This window comes from Oncorhynchus keta, chromosome 6 (assembly GCF_023373465.1).
Source record: "Oncorhynchus keta strain PuntledgeMale-10-30-2019 chromosome 6, Oket_V2, whole genome shotgun sequence".
In the NCBI taxonomy this organism is placed as follows: Eukaryota; Metazoa; Chordata; class Actinopteri; order Salmoniformes; family Salmonidae; genus Oncorhynchus; species Oncorhynchus keta.
This window is the reverse complement of record NC_068426.1, coordinates 17,301,289-17,312,168: the sequence shown is the minus strand read 5'-3', so window position 1 is coordinate 17,312,168 and position 10,880 is coordinate 17,301,289.

Sequence of the window (10,880 nt, the reverse complement as noted above, 5' to 3'; positions counted from 1 at the left end):
GCCTTGTGGAGTCCATTTATTTGTGTGTGTGTGGAGTCCATGTATTTGTTTGAGTGAGTGTGTGTGTTATTGTGTGTGTTTCAGTCTGTCTGTCTAGCATTAGTGTGTTTGTGTCTGTTTGAGTGTACCTGTTCCTCGTTAAAGTTGTGTCCTAGCACACAGGGGTCTAAACCCAAGCCAAGCAGCTTGTTGGCTGTGGTACAGATGTATTGATTTCCACTGCTTTGGCCCCCTCATATCCCAAAGGCAAATTCACACACACACACACACACACACACGCACACACACACACACACACACACACACACACACACACACACACACACACACACACACACACACACACACACACACACACACACACACACACACACACACACACACACACACACACTACACAGCTGATAAACCTACAATGATTACCATTGCACTCATTGTCTTCTCTCGCTGTTCTTTATTTCCTCCCCTGTTCAAAAACAAGCAGCTCCGAGAACAGATGGGCCAGCATTAACCTGCTCTCACATTCATACTGGCCTGTTCATGAGCGTCTTTAAACTATGTCCATGGCTGCTGGATGCACTAATACTGAAGAGACATTATCACAGCAGTGCTGGCTGACTATGAGTAACACGGGAATTAGTCTACTGGGACAATAAGCAGCTAAGAACAGTAGGAACCTTCCGATGAACTCATTTAGTTGGGAAAATAAATGTTGTTTATGTTTTAAGGCAGCTGTTTCTTTCCTCTAGTTGTCTGCCTAGCTGGTCTGAAAGAGGAAGGAACCATTTTGGATTTGATAGTCTGAGGCAGAGGTGTACACATTAGCGGTATGCATTACTGTGGTTTTAGTCCATTGAACAATCCTGACTGCAAAAGGAAACAAGTTGGGCAAATAGAGAGAGGCATGCAGGCCCAAGGAAACAGTCATTTGTACAGGAGTTACGTTGTGTCCCCCACCCACCCCTCCTCTAGAGGACAGCCTAAGTGCTCCAGGCCTCATGTCTTTTATAGGATTTCCAGGGCACCATATTAAATAGAAGCATGTCAAAAGGATGGAGGGGGGGGGGAGACAGGGGCGAGCCAATGTCACTGTATTTCCTATCTTTATTGGGAGTGACACAAACAGCCCTCCCCTCCACCTCCTCCCCTCTTCTGTATGGATTAGCTGAGAGTAGGGGGAGGTCAGTAGGCATGCGTCTCACTTCTTTCCCTCTGTCTCACACACTCCATTTGTCTCTGTCTCTTTCTATACCCAACCACCCCATCCACTGCCTCTGCTTCATCCATCCATCCGTGATTCCCCTCCTCTTTCCCTCTCTCTCGCTCTGTGTGGGATTTCTCTTTGTCTGTGTGTGTGTCCTTCATTTGACATACATGAATCAATCAGTCAATCCAATTTTATTCCGAGCAAAGCCCAACGGACCTGCCTTCAAGCCATTGCTCTGGAAAAGTAACGGAATCCAGTGTCTAATTACGTTCCAAATCATATTGCGATTGTGATCATGGATTGAATTAAGATATACAATTTTGCATGATTCTTAGATACAGGGCAAACGATTTGTTGTAAAGAAGTCAAATTAGGAGAAATGAAGAGCAGGTACAAGTTCGAAAACTGCATCAAATGCAATTGTAATAATAAGTGTGTAATCAGCTGTGTTGGTGTCTAAGGCGGGTTTAGGGTCACCCGACCTAAGCAAGCAGTCTGCATGGGGACTGACTCACTGGGAAGGGACGGCTGTGGCCTGCTCTGACTGCACGCTGGTTTAGACAGTGTCACGCCCTGACTGTAGAGATCCTTTTATTCTCTATGTTTGTTTGGTCAGGGTGTGACTCGGGTGGGAAAGTCTATGCTTTTTGGTTCTTTGTTTTTGGCCGGGTATGATTCTCAATGAGGGACAACTGTCTATCGTTGTCTCTGATTGGGAATCATACTTTTTTACTTTTCTTATTTGTGAGTTGTAGTCTTTGTTAGTGGCATTTATAGCCTTACAGAGCTTCACGTTCGTTTAGTTGTTTATTGTTTTGTTGGCGACATTTAAAATAAAATAATTTACGCTTACCACGCTGCCCCTTGGTCCGGTCATTTCCTTGACAACAATCGTGACAGACAGCTCATTGTTACTGCCTAAGCACATCTAATTAAATTCTATTTGTCACATGTGCCGAAAAAACAATGGGTGTAGACTTGTGAAATGTTTGCTTATGAGCCCTACTCAAAATAATAATATAAATAAAAATAGTAACACAAGAGGACTAAAATACATGGAGCTATATACAGGGAGTACCAGTACCAGATCAATGTGGAGCTATATACAGGGAGTACCAGTACCAGATCAATGTGGAGCTATATACAGGGAGTACCAGTACCAGATCAATGTGGAGCTATATACAGGGAGTACCAGTACCAGATCAATGTGGAGCTATATACAGGGAGTACCAGTACCAGATCAATGTGGAGCTATATACAGGGAGTACCAGTACCAGATCAATGTGGAGCTATATACAGGGAGCACCAGTACCAGATCAATGTGGAGCTATATACAGGGAGTACCAGGACCAGATCAATGTGGAGCTATATACAGGGAGTACCAGTACCAGATCAATGTGGAGCTATATACAGGGAGTACCAGTACCAGATCAATGTGGAGCAATATACAGGGAGTACCAGTACCAGATCAATGTGGAGCTATATACAGGGAGTACCAGGACCAGATCAATGTGGAGCTATATACAGGGAGTACCAGTACCAGATCAATGTGGAGCTATATACAGGGAGTACCAGTACCAGATCAATGTGGAGCTATATACAGGGAGTACCAGTACCAGATCAATGTGGAGCTATATACAGGGAGTACCAGTACCAGATCAATGTGGAGCTATATACAGGGAGTACCAGTACCAGATCAATGTGGAGCTATATACAGGGAGTACCAGTACCAGATCAATGTGGAGCTATATACAGGGAGTACCAGTACCAGATCAATGTGGAGCTATATAAAGGGAGTACCAGTACCAGTACCAGATCAATGTGGAGCTATATACAGGGAGTACCAGTACCAGATCAATGTCGAGCTATATACAGGGAGTACCAGTACCAGTACCAGTACCAGATCAATGTGGAGCTATATACAGGGAGTACCAGTACCAGATCAATGTGGAGCTATATACAGGGAGTACCAGTACCAGATCAATGTGGAGCTATATACAGGGAGTACCAGTACCAGATCAATGTGGAGCTATATACAGGGAGCACCAGTACCAGATCAATGTGGAGCTATATACAGGGAGTACCAGTACCAGATCAATGTGGAGCTATATACAGGGAGTACCAGTACCAATACTAGATCAATGTGGAACTATATACAGGGAGTACCAGTACCAGATCAATGTGGAGCTATATACAGGGAGTACCAGTACCAGTACCAGATCAATGTGGAGCTATATACAGGGAGTACCAGTACCAGATCAATGTGGAGCTATATACAGGGAGTACCAGTACCAGATCAATGTGGAGCTATATACAGGGAGTACCAGTACCAGATCAATGTGGAGCTATATACAGGGAGTACCAGTACCAGATCAATGTGGAGCTATATACAGGGAGTACCAGTACCAGATCAATGTGGAGCTATATACAGGGAGTACCAGTACCAGATCAATGTGGAGCTATATACAGGGAGTACCAGTACCAATACTAGATCAATGTGGAACTATATACAGGGAGTACCAGTACCAGATCAATGTGGAGCTATATAAAGGCTATATACAGGGAGTACCAGTACCAGTACCAGTACCAGTACCAGATCAATGTGGAGCTATATACAGGGAGTACCAGTACCAGATCAATGTGGAGCTATATACAGGAGTACCAGTACCAGTACCAGTACCAGACCAGATCAATGTGGAGCTATATACAGGGAGTACCAGTACCAGATCAATGTGGAGCTATATACAGGGAGTACCAGTACCAGATCAATGTGGAGCTATATACAGGGAGTACCAGTACCAGATCAATGTGGAGCTATATACAGGGAGCACCAGTACCAGATCAATGTGGAGCTATATACAGGGAGTACCAGTACCAATACTAGATCAATGTGGAACTATATACAGGGAGTACCAGTACCAGATCAATGTGGAGCTATATACAGGGAGTACCAGTACCAGATCAATGTGGAGCTATATACAGGGAGTACCAGTACCAGATCAATGTGGAGCTATATACAGGGAGTACCAGTACCAGATCAATGTGGAGCTATATACAGGGAGTACCAGTACCAGATCAATGTGGAGCTATATACAGGGAGTACCAGTACCAGATCAATGTGGAGCTATATACAGGGAGTACCAGTACCAATACTAGATCAATGTGGAACTATATACAGGGAGTACCAGTACCAGATCAATGTGGAGCTATATAAAGGGAGTACCAGTACCAGTACCAGATCAATGTGGAGCTATATACAGGGAGTACCAGTACCAGATCAATGTGGAGCTATATACAGGGAGTACCAGTACCAATACTAGATCAATGTGGAACTATATACAGGGAGTACCAGTACCAGATCAATGTGGAGCTATATACAGGGAGTACAAGTACCAGTACCAGATCAATGTGGAGCTATATACAGGGAGTACCAGTACCAGATCAATGTGGAGCTATATACAGGGAGTACCAGTACCAGATCAATGTGGAGCTATATACAGGGAGTACCAGTACCAGATCAATGTGGAGCTATATACAGGGAGTACCAGTACCAGATCAATGTGGAGCTATATACAGGGAGTACCAGTACCAGATCAATGTGGAGCTATATACAGGGAGTACCAGTACCAGATCAATGTGGAGCTATATACAGGGAGTACCAGTACCAGATCAATGTGGAGCTATATACAGGGAGTACCAGTACCAGATCAATGTGGAGCTATATACAGGGAGTACCAGTACCAGATCAATGTGGAGCTATATACAGGGAGTACCAGTACCAGATCAATGTGGAGCTATATACAGGGAGTACCAGTACCAATACTAGATCAATGTGGAACTATATACAGGGAGTACCAGTACCAGATCAATGTGGAGCTATATAAAGGGAGTACCAGTACCAGTACCAGATCAATGTGGAGCTATATACAGGGAGTACCAGTACCAGATCAATGTGGAGCTATATACAGGGAGTACCAGTACCAGATCAATGTGGAGCTATATACAGGGAGTACCAGTACCAGATCAATGTGGAGCTATATACAGGGAGCACCAGTACCAGATCAATGTGGAGCTATATACAGGGAGTACCAGTACCAATACTAGATCAATGTGGAACTATATACAGGGAGTACCAGTACCAGATCAATGTGGAGCTATATACAGGGAGTACCAGTACCAGATCAATGTGGAGCTATATACAGGGAGTACCAGTACCAGATCAATGTGGAGCTATATACAGGGAGTACCAGTACCAGATCAATGTGGAGCTATATACAGGGAGTACCAGTACCAGATCAATGTGGAGCTATATACAGGGAGTACCAGTACCAGATCAATGTGGAGCTATATACAGGGAGTACCAGTACCAGTACCAGATCAATGTGGAGCTATATACAGGGAGTACCAGTACCAGATCAATGTGGAGCTATATACAGGGAGTACCAGTACCAGTACCAGATCAATGTGGAGCTATATACAGGGAGCACCAGTACCAGATCAATGTGGAGCTATATACAGGGAGTACCAGTACCAATACTAGATCAATGTGGAACTATATACAGGGAGTACCAGTATCAGATCAATGTGGAGCTATATACAGGGAGTACCAGTACCAGATCAATGTGGAGCTATATACAGGAGTACCAGTACCAGATCAATGTGGAGCTATATACAGGGAGTACCAGTACCAGATCAATGTGGAGCTATATACAGGGAGTACCAGTACCAGATCAATGTGGAGCTATATACAGGGAGTACCAGTACCAGATCAATGTGGAGCTATATACAGGGAGTACCAGTACCAGATCAATGTGGAGCTATATACAGGGAGTACCAGTACCAGATCAATGTGGAGCTATATACAGGGAGTACCAGTACCAGATCAATGTGGAGCTATATACAGGGAGTACCAGTACCAGATCAATGTGGAGCTATATACAGGGAGTACCAGTACCAGATCAATGTGGAGCTATATACAGGGAGCACCAGTACCAGATCAATGTGGAGCTATATACAGGGAGTACCAGTACCAATACTAGATCAATGTGGAACTATATACAGGGAGTACCATTACCAGATCAATGTGGAGCTATATACAGGGAGTACCAGTACCAGATCAATGTGGAGCTATATACAGGGAGTACCAGTACCAGATCAATGTGGAGCTATATACAGGGAGTACCAGTACCAGATCAATGTGGAACTATATACAGGGTGTACCAGTACCAGATCAATGTGGAGCTATATACAGGGAGTACCAGTACCAGATCAATGTGGAGCTATATACAGGGAGTACCAGTACCAGATCAATGTGGAGCTATATACAGGGAGTACCAGTACCAATACTAGATCAATGTGGAACTATATACAGGGAGTACCAGTACCAGATCAATGTGGAGCTATATACAGGGAGTACCAGTACCAGTACCAGATCAATGTCGAGCTATATACAGGGAGTACCAGTACCAGTACCAGTACCAGATCAATGTGGAGCTATATACAGGGAGTACCAGTACCAGATCAATGTGGAACTATATACAGGGAGTACCAGTACCAATACTAGATCAATGTGGAACTATATACAGGGAGTACCAGTACCAGATCAATGTGGCGCTATATACAGGGAGTACCAGTACCAGATCAATGTGGAGCTATATACAGGGAGCACCAGTACCAGATCAATGTGGAGCTATATACAGGGAGTACCAGTACCAATACTAGATCAATGTGGAACTATATACAGGGAGTACCAGTACCAGATCAATGTGGAGCTATATACAGGGAGTACCAGTACCAGATCAATGTGGAGCTATATACAGGGAGTACCAGTACCAGATCAATGTGGAGCTATATACAGGGAGTACCAGTACCAGATCAATGTGGAGCTATATACAGGGAGTACCAGTACCAGATCAATGTGGAGCTATATACAGGGAGTACCAGTACCAGATCAATGTGGAGCTATATACAGGGAGTACCAGTACCAGATCAATGTGGAGCTATATACAGGGAGTACCAGTACCAGTACCAGATCAATGTGGAGCTATATACAGGGAGTACCAGTACCAGTACCAGATCAATGTGGAGCTATATACAGGGAGTACCAGTACCAGATCAATGTGGAGCTATATACAGGGAGTACCAGTACCAGATCAATGTGGAGCTATATACAGGGAGTACCAGTACCAGATCAATGTGGAGCTATAAGAGCGTCTGCTAAATGACTTAAATGTAAATGTAAATATACAGGGAGTACCAGTACCAGATCAATGTGGATCTATATACAGGGAGTACCAGATCAATGTGGAGCTATATACAGGGAGTACCAGTACCAGATCAATGTGGAGCTATATACAGGGAGTACCAGTACCAGATCAATGTGGAGCTATATACAGAGAGTACCAGTGTAACAGTATAACTTTAGACCTTCCCCTCGCGAACCAGGGACCCTCTACACACATCAACAACAGTCACCCACGAAGCATCGTTACCCATCGCTCCACAAAAGCCGCGGCCCTTGCAGAGCAAGGGGAACCACTACTTCAAGGTCTCAGAGCAAGTGACGTCACCGATTGAAACGCTATTTAGCGCGCACCACCGCTAACTAGCTAGCCGTTTCACATCCGTTACACTAGTATCAGATCAATGTGGAGCTATATACAGGGAGTACCAGTACCATATCAATGTGGAGCTATATACAGGGAGTACCAGTACCAGATCAATGTGGAGCTATATACAGGGAGTACCAGATCAATGTGGAGCTATATACAGGTAGTACGAGTACCAGACCAATGTGGAGCTATATACAGGGAGTACCAGATCAATGTGGAGCTATATACAGGGAATACGAGTACCAGACCAATGTGGAGCTATATACAGGGAGTACCAGTACAAGATCAATGTGCAGGGGTACGGGGTATTTGAGATAGACATGAACAAGGCAGGTTAAAGTGACTAGGTATCAGGATATGCACTGAGTGTACAAAACATTAGGAACACGATCCTAATATTGAGTTGCACCCCCTTTTGCCCTCAGAACAGCCTCAATTCGTCGGGATCATGGACTCTATAAGGTGTCTAAAGTGTTGCACAGGGATGCTGGCCCATGTCGACTCCAATGCTTCCCACAGTTTTGTCTTGCCCATTCACCCTCTGAATGGCACACATACACAATCAACTAGCTCTCACAGCTTTGCATCAAAATTAAACATTCATCCATGATTTTCAAACATCAAATTTAGAAGTTGTTGCAAACATAACATTTCAAGTTGTTTAAGGTTAAGTTTAGGCATTAACTCCTAATTTTGAAGGTTAGGGTTAAGTTCTGGCATTAACTCAGAAATCTTAAGGTTAGGCATTAACTCAGAAATCTTAAGGTTAGGCATTAACTCAAAATGGTTAAGGTAAGGGTTAAGGTTTAGGATAGAAAATCTAAAACAAGTTGTTGATGCTTCTGATTCCAAAGGTTGCTAGTTGAAATCCAACGATAGAAAGTCATTTTGGAGATTTTAGTTTTAAACCTATCCCAAACCTTAACTCTTACCTTAACCATTCATAACCCTATCCCAAACCTTAACTCTTACCTTAATCATTGGAATCAGAGGCAAATGCTTACGCCCATACACAATGCCGTAGCAAATCCAGAACCGCCTAAGGCAACGGAGCTCACTGATGCCCCTAGTGGCTCGTTTCCATGCCATCTCCCGACGTCGTCAGACATGGATGGATGTTGAATACGGACTTGTATCATGGGTGATCTGGCTGTACACAATCCTGCATCTACACTGATTGAAGTGGATTGAGCAAGTGACATCAATAAGGGATCTTAGCTTTTAACCAGATTCACCTGGTCAGTCTATGTCGTGGAAATGTTTTGTACACTCATTGGATAATAAGAGTAAAATAAAAACAGAGTAGCAGCAGCATATGATGAGTGTAATGGTGTGTGTGTGTGTATTTGTGTTGTGTCCGTATGCGTGTGTGTTATGTGTATGTGCGTATGTAGTGTATGTGAATGTGTGTGGGTTCGTGTGAGTGTCAGTGTAGTGTGTGTGAGTGAGTGAGTGTGTATATAGTGTGCATATATAATCTTGTGAATGTATATATAGTCAGTGCAAGGTATGGTCAGTGCAGATAGTCCAGGTAACTATTTAATTCACTATTTAGCAGTCTGATGGCTATTTAGTAGAAGCTGTCTCAGAGCCTGTTGGTCCGATGCTTCGGTACCGTTTGCCGGACGGTATCAGTGTGAACAGTCTATAGCTGGGGTATCTGGAGCTGGGGTGTCTGACACTGCCTGATATAGAGGTCCTGGACAGCAGGGAGCTAGGCCCCGGTGATCTACTGGGCTTTCCACACCACCATCTGTAACACTTTGTGGTCGAAGACAGTGCATTTGCCATACCAAGTGGTGATGCAACCAGTCAAGATGCTCTCGATGGGGCAGCTGTATAACATTTTGAGGATCCGAGGGCCCATGCTAAATCTTTTCCGCCTCTTGAGGGGGAAGTGGCGCTGTTGTGCCCTTTTCATGACTGTGCAGGTATATGTGGACCTTGTTAAGTCCTTCGTGATGATCTCTGTCGATGTGGATCGGGGCGTGCTCTCCCCTCATTCTCCTGCAGTCCACGATCAGCTCCTTGGTCTCACTGGCGTTGAGGGAAAGGTTGTTGTAGTGGCTTACCACCATTGTGTCATCAGCAAACTTGATGATGGTGTGGGAGTCGTGCGGGGCCTCACAGTCGTGGGTGAACAGGGAGTACAGGTGGGGACTAAGCACACACACCCATGGGGCCCCCGTGTTGAGGGTCAGCATGCCGGAGGTGTTGTTGCCTACCCTCACCACCTGGAGCCTGCCCGTCAGGAAGTCCAGAATCCAGTTGCAGAGGGAGGTGTTCATCTTGATGAGCTTGGGGGGGACTATGGTGTTGAATGCTGAGTTGTAGTCTATGAACAGCATTCTTACACACACACACACACACACACACACACACACACACACACACACACACACACACACACACACACACACACACACACACACACACACACACACACACACACACACACACACACACACACCTTGCTGTACCTATTTCATGCTTTCTTGGGCCCATCTGGATGATCAACACCACACTGATTTAGTGCCAGCCCCTCTCTCCCCACTCCAGGAGCCCCATTCATTACAAAAGCCAATGCAATAATCCTCATGCTTTCCTTCATGGACAGGGCTGTCGGCTGATCGATACAGAAGGAATAAATCAATTGATGCCACTGCCACACAAAGTGACTCTCCCCCCCTGCCCCTACCCACAACCTTCCCTGTTGTTGTTTCGCTCCACACCTCCTCAGTTCTCAGGCTGCCCTCTCGTCTGCGTCTTTGTCATTACAGTCGCCCCTTCTGCTCTGACAGCACCACTGCTTTCAATATCCTGTAGTCACTATTCTCTCAGTGATTCATGTGTTTGCTTCATGTCATTACAGAGCATCACAGCACATCAAATCCCATGTAATTTCACATATCACATTCTCTCCACCCATCCTTACCACTTCTTTGGGTGATGTTGCTCTCTTCTCTTTTGACACTGCCTCTCTAATTTGTCACCTCTTCTGCAGACAATCTAGCTGTGCAGTGAGCTGTGAAAGACTCTCTCTCTCTCGCTCCCTCACTCAC